The sequence below is a fragment of the Strongylocentrotus purpuratus genome, unplaced genomic scaffold (assembly GCF_000002235.5).
Source record: "Strongylocentrotus purpuratus isolate Spur 01 unplaced genomic scaffold, Spur_5.0 spur5_scaffold_18, whole genome shotgun sequence".
Lineage (NCBI taxonomy): Eukaryota > Metazoa > Echinodermata > Echinoidea > Camarodonta > Strongylocentrotidae > Strongylocentrotus > Strongylocentrotus purpuratus.
This window is the reverse complement of record NW_022145603.1, coordinates 19,826,875-19,834,042: the sequence shown is the minus strand read 5'-3', so window position 1 is coordinate 19,834,042 and position 7,168 is coordinate 19,826,875.

Genomic DNA, 7,168 nt, shown 5'->3' with positions numbered 1-7,168 from the left:
TGCTCCGACGTCAAATGCTCCGCCGAAAATTGCTCCCGCCGACATATGCTCCGACGACATTTGCTCCGCTGACAATTGCTCCGCCGACAATACTGCTCCTTCGACAGCTCCTCCCAAAAAGGCCCTGTAAAATCCAAATGCTCCAAAATTGCTCCTTCCCCAAAGTACCCTGTTGAAGACAAATGCTCCACCGACGTATCGGGAGTGCCCCGTATGAGACAAATGCTCCCTTTTGCAGCAAAAAAGAGATAGGAAGAAAGGAAAAAAAAAGAAAGAAAAGAAAAGCACAAGAAAATATGGAAATAAAAAGGTAAAGAAAAGAGAAAAGAAAAGGCTAAAGGCAAGGGAAAAGGGACACCAAATAGAATATAGGAAGATTTAATTTCATATTTTTGCATTGGCCTTCAACTTTGGGTCGGGACGGTGCCGGTATAATTAATGACGGCCTCCTGCCGGCGCGGCGTCACGACACATCAGGGAAAATGAGAAATAAAATGGAGTATGAAATATAGGCACACATGCTCGTGAAATAATCATCGATTTTAAAAAGGGGGTGGTAGGCAGGCAGATTTTTATAAGCTATTATACGAAAAGGAAGAAAATTTGCTTGCTCGCTACGCTACAGCTTATACATTTTGCACATCGGTGATCAGGGGCGGATCCATCCGGTGCCAGGGGAGGGGACCCATCTCCCAAAAAGGGTAAAATTTACGTGCTTTACACGTTTTTTCCCCCCGGGCCTCCCTGGATCAGCCACTGTCAGTGATTTAAAAGCGATGCTAGGCACGCAGATGCTTTTTAATATGAAATGGCAAGTCAAAGAATTTCGACCATTCGCTAAGCTCGCTGGCCAACAAGGAATAAACAATAATCCTTAAATAATACTTGCCCGTTTGATTCAAAAGGGGCGTAATGTAGAAAGATTCTATTCAAGATTATAACCTATGATTTTTCACCTTCCTTGTTCGCCAATGAAAAAAATTAAAAACAAACAAAAAACGTCTCCTCAAATGTGTTTGTGCGGTTGTGCCCTCCCTTTCACGGAACAAGAAGACACAGTTACTTTATGGGAAAAAAATATGCCTATAATTATTATCAAAAGACTAAGTGCAAAAAAACCGCTCACTGTCTTGATACGCTAACTCGCGATTATAATTTTAAACATATTCATTTGACGAATGTGCAGCTCCTAAACGCCAGATGAAGAAGGGTGGAAGGCAGGTAGATGCTATTCAATATAAAATAAGCTTAAAGCCACCCGCTCGCTAAAAATGAAATTGACATCGCCTTCACTATGAATGTGCCCTACCAGTCCTGCAGCAAGAAAACTCTTGTTTTGATACTCATTATTGTTGAAAATAACTCTTGGTTTGAAACGCTCGCTCGCCAGTTTGTGGTATAAACATGCTCAATTAATTAAGGAGGGAAATTAAACAGGAAGATGCTATTTATTATTAATGATAAATATACATTTTTAGCTCTCTGTCTCTCTCTCGCTATATACCATCGCTTACCAAAAGGGAATGAATATTACCTTAAATTATATTGAGCCTAAGAAAAAAAATCCCTTTTTGTTGAAAGAAGGTTGACACAAGGTTGAGAAAAGTTTATCTATTACTTACAAGCTTCTGCACTTGCTCCCCCCCCCACCAAAAAATAATAATAATTGCGTCTTTCGCAAAGGTTTACCACTTTTTTTTCAATAATTGTCTTCTGATCGGGGAATTAAAACGCATCCCCCTTCTCACAATGCTGGCTACGGCCCTGAATAACCACAACAACAAAACAAATCACACAAAACAAAAACAAAAAATAACCCATGAAAGAAATATCGGCGGAGGAAATGTCAGCGGAGCAAATGTCGTCGGAGCAAATGTCGCGGAGCAATTGTCGCTTTTTGCGGAGCATTTGTCACCGGAGTAATCGTCGCGGGAATCACAGGGCTTCGTTTTGGTTTGATTTTAAACTGAAATTCAAGTTATTACTCTGGGTGCTCTGGCATTGGTACGTACCTTCTGAGCTCCCATTCTCCCGGCCATGTCGGGTAAGTGTGGTTTATTCAGCGGCTCATATAAGAATCCACATTTGCCAATTCAAAGGGTAAATGAAGTGATTATACTAAAAACAAAGCCTGGGGTAATAATATGTATCTGTAAAGCGCTTTGAGAGGGCCTTAATTCGGTCCTGAAATGTGCTATATAAGAACTAGCTATTATTACAAGCATTGGTAGATCGTCTGTTAGTGGGCTACTTTGCCCGAGCGTTCGAGAGTGAAGCGCGCCATCTCAAACCACTGTTACTTTGCCCTACATCAATTAAGCTACAAATGTAAGGCCACAAATCAGAGCAGCGACTGACTGATTAGTAGCGTGCTCGGTCGCCGCTGGAATTTAGGCATCGCCCAACAATTTTTTGGAGAAGTTGAGCAGGCTGTAGAGCCGCAGCGATGCCTGGGCGGTGCCCTGTCGATTTCCCGTCGGTCGCCCGTCAATTTTAGGTCAAAACTGGGCAAAATCAGAGAGCTTCTCCGGCGGCGTCCAGGCAGTGACCGACCGATGACCCACCAATACCTGAGCAGTCTCCCACCGGCCACCGGCTAATTTTAAGGAAAATGCCCGGCAGCCAGCCAGTGATCGGCGAGGTGCCAAAATACGCTAGGTGCCCGGGCGTTCACCGCCCGAACACCGACTTAATCGAGCGTTCACCATCGAGCAATTTAGGTCAAAAATCAAAGCTGCTAGGTCAAAGGGTGCTGACCGATTTTGAACTCGCCCAGTGACCGACTGATCTCCCAGCGGCGACCGGACAGCGAACGCTCAGCAGCCGTTGACCTAGTGGCTTCGATTTTTGACCTAAATTGCTCGACGGCAAATGCTCGATTAGGGCGGTGCCCGGACGGCGACCGCCCTGGCACCGAGCATACTTTGGGCAGCGAGTGAAAGTGAGCAGGCACCGCCGAATTTTAACCCCGTGCTAAAACTTCAGCAGCGACCGATGCCCTAAAAACAAACGGTGCCCGGGCGAAATTGGCTCAAAACTCGCTGCCCGGCCGCCGAGCAGGCTACTTTTAGGTGATGTGACCATAGCTTAAGCCGGTCTATTCGCTATATAACACTACCTAGTTGGGATTTAAGTGCGTCTATTCGATAAGACAGCAAATTGTCATCTCTTGGCGAGACTCTTTTATCTATTGCATCATGTTCTCTATGATTACGAAATATTGTATCTTTCTGGGGTCTCCCCTCTCACTCTCTCTCTCTTCTATCTCTAACTCTTTCTCTTTTATATCCACATTATCCCATTTCTGTCCCTTATATCACTTTACCCTATTTCACGTACGGAGACCGATTTTCTTTGCACTGTGTCCATACCTGAGTTGGGTCCTTTCATGCTGTCTTTCCAGTCTAGATCGACTGCAATAATGACCATCTTGTCTTCAAATTGAGGAAAAAATATTTCGTTACAATATGTGGAGTTTACTAGGCATTCCAGAAGGAGAGAAGAGGGTTAAATGATGCTTGGCAGCATCAGAAATTAAAATCATTGAATTATTGCCATCCACTTTTGAAACATTGAAACATTTTTTAACATTGATTTTTGCAAGAAGCTAGAAACATGGTCATGTAAAATTAACTAATTTCCAAGTTGACAATCAAAAATCAATATCAACTTTAATTTCAATTTTAGAATCATGGATATTGTTCCGTTTCTGTTTTACTCCTTTGACATGCAACTTGTTCATTAAAACATATTGATATGATCATTTTGTTGTATCCTAATCCAAGCTTATTATTACCCTTGTCCTCTTTCATTCTCATAAATGGATATTGAATAATTTTGTACATTATAACAAGCATCCTTTGCCTCATAAATAGTGTTTGACTTCTCAGTTTGACAAACAGTGTTTTGGGCACTACACGAACTACCAAATGAGCTACTAATAGCAATAGACCTGTAGCTAGAGAGAGCACAATAGAAATGTCCAGTTGATTCGGACAAAGAATTGTGATTATTCTGATGATAAGCTAACAGTTCCTGAAAATGAAATGGTGATATTACGATGATCAAGGTGATGATAATGATGATGATGTATCATCACCAAGGTATATAATATAACCATAGTAATTATACACTAACATCCTCGTTGGAAGTTGCTGCTACCTTGTTTGGCATTCGACAATAAGGGGATTATCATAGAGCAACGTCGATCTGGCGCTGCTAAGTGGCTGCCGGGCTCACGATCAATTGGGCAAAAAGAATTTCCATTTTCGGTTTAACTTAATAAAAGTTGGAGTGGACTTTAAAAGATTGTTATTATTATTATTATTAATATCCTCCTCATCACCAATATAATCATCATCATCACCATCTCAGTCATTATCAAAACAATCAATAGGGTTATGATGAATAATCATGATAGTCTTCGATGTCTTGTTGATGCATAATAATAATAATAATAATAATAATGTAACTTATATCGCGCCAAATCCACTCTGTGGAGTGCTCAAGGCGCGTGTAAACAAGAAAAAAGATCAAGACTTGAAAAGAAATGTTTTGAGATGAGTTTTGAGAGAATCAGAGGATAAACATTTTTTGATGTCTTCAGGAAGGCCATTCCATAATTTAGGACTAGAGTATGCAAATGATCTTTCCCCCCACGTTTTGGTAATTTTGGGGGTCACAAGAAAATTGGAAGTGGATGAGCGTAGAGGTCTTGCAGGAGTGTAGTTTTGGATTAGAGAGATAAGGTATTGAGGAGCAGAGCCGTGAACGCAATGAAAGGTAAGCAACAAAATTTTGAAAACAATGCGATCTTTTACTGGGAGCCAGTGTAGCGACTGCAAAACTGGGGAAATGTGGGTACGCTTGGTGGTCAGAGAAACAATACGAGCTGCAGCATTTTGAAGCTTCTGGAGTTTGGACAGTAGATTCTGGGGTAGATTGATTAGGAGGGCATTGCCAAAATCAAGACGGGAGGAAATCAGAGCATGAACTAATTTTTCGGTGGCAGACTTGGACAAATATTTACGAATAAAACCGATATTACGCAAGTGGTACCTTACTGATCTACAAATATTAAGAACTTGGTTAGACATTGTCATATGTGAGTCAAACATAACACCGAGATTGCGACACGTTTGTGACAAGTGAATTATGTGGCCAGAAAATGAAATGCAATTGATATTAACTTTACTAAGCTGTACTTTGGAACCAAATATAAGGAATTCACATTTGTCTAAATTTAATTTCAAGGAATGTGCGAGCAACCAATCAAGAACATCAGCCATGCAATATTCAAGGCGATGAACGGCTCGTTCTGCAGCGGCTTGATCTGAATTGAAGGAAATCATAAGTTGAATATCGTCTGCATAAATATGATAATCTATGCCATGTTGTAACAAAACTTGTCGCAATCCAATTAAATAAATTGAGAAAAAGTGGGCCAGCCCACAGAACCTTGTGGTACTCCACAAGAGAGAGGCAAAGCAACTGATTTGCAACCATTAATACAAACGATCTGAGAGTGGTATGACAGATAAGACTCGAACCATTTGTATGCCTCACCCTTGACACCAAGTGAACTAAGTGTGTTCAAAAGGATAGTGTGATTAACGGTGTCGAAGGCGGAGGACAAGTCTAGCAGCAGGAGAGCAGTTGAGTTACCCCTATCCATCCCTTGCAGGATATAGTTGGACACATTCACAAGCAGTGTTTCCACACTATGATGGGTTCTGTAACCTGACTGGAAAGGGTCGAACAAATCATTGTCCAGAAAATATTCACGAGAAAACACAACCCTTTCAAGAATTTTGAACAAAAAAGGTAGGTTTGAAACTGGTCGATAATTTTGGAGGGAATTTCGGTCCAGAGAAGGTTTCTTCAACAACGGAGTAACATGAGCTATTTTCAATGAGGAAGGAACATGTGCCTGCTCTAAACTCAAGTTAATCAAGTAAGAAAGGATGGGAGCGAATGTGGAGGAACAGTCCATTAATAATTTAGTGGGAACAGGGTCTAACTGACATGATTTGGGGGGTAGTTTACGTAAGAGTGACATAATCTCATTGGGGGTGGTAGGTTGTATTACTTCAAAGGAAGAGGAAGTAAGGGGATGGTGTGGTGTTTCGTCAGGTGATAAACTGTCGCAGATGGTCTTGACTTTCGTCTGGAAGAAGTGGATGAATGTAGAGGCCATTTGCTGGCTATCCGTGTGGGCTGGAAGTGATGGTAACTGTCGACGATTCAGAAGTCGGTTTGCTACTGAGAAGAGCTTTCTTGAATCATTCCGACAGTCTTCAATAAGATCTACAAAGTATGAGCGCTTCGCCTTTTTCACAAGTGAATTTACGAGGTCACGCTGGGCACAGTACAGTTCTTTGTCAGTCTGAAGTCGGCCATTGGCCCTCCATTTCCTCTCCAGTTGTCTACGTATCCTCTTCTGAGTACGAATGTCATTGGTATACAACGGACAGTCTGCATGATTCCTCACTTTCCGTGATCTCTGAGGGGCATGAGCATCTAGAACCCTCCCGAGTTCTAACTTGTATTGATGAACAGCTTCTTAAACACTACATGTAGCAGGAGCAGTGATGTTGCAGTCAGCAATGCTATTCGCGAAGGTCTCTCTGTCAATATCTCTGATGTTGCGACTGACATATGTAGAGTGGGTCCGACTAGGCTTAGCGAAGTTTAGCTTCCATAAGATCGCAGAATGGTCGGAGATGCCAGGTATGACCTGAGGTTTCGAACACAGGATTTGATCATCAGCGTTCCGCACCATGACAACGTCCAGAATGTGACCCTTGTCATGGGTAGGAGATTTGACTAGCTGGGAGATGCCGTGACTAGTGAGAAGATCATTAACCTTTTGTGTGTTCGGTGCAGAGTTATTGTCCAAGTGAATGTTCAAGTCGCCGGTGATGACAAAAGGTGGAGTTCTGTACATTCTACCATCAAGAAAGTCAGAGAATTCTTCCAGAAATTTGGAGAAGCAATGTCCACCAGGCGGCCTGTAGATTACCGAGATGTCCATACAGCTTGAGTCACTGGAGATAGTTGCAGACATACATTCAAAACTGTTGTAGTTTTCTGATGGCATAATAACCTGGAGGTTGTCTTTATAAAGAAAAGCCACCCCACCACCCCGCCCAGAGACTCGTGGACAGTG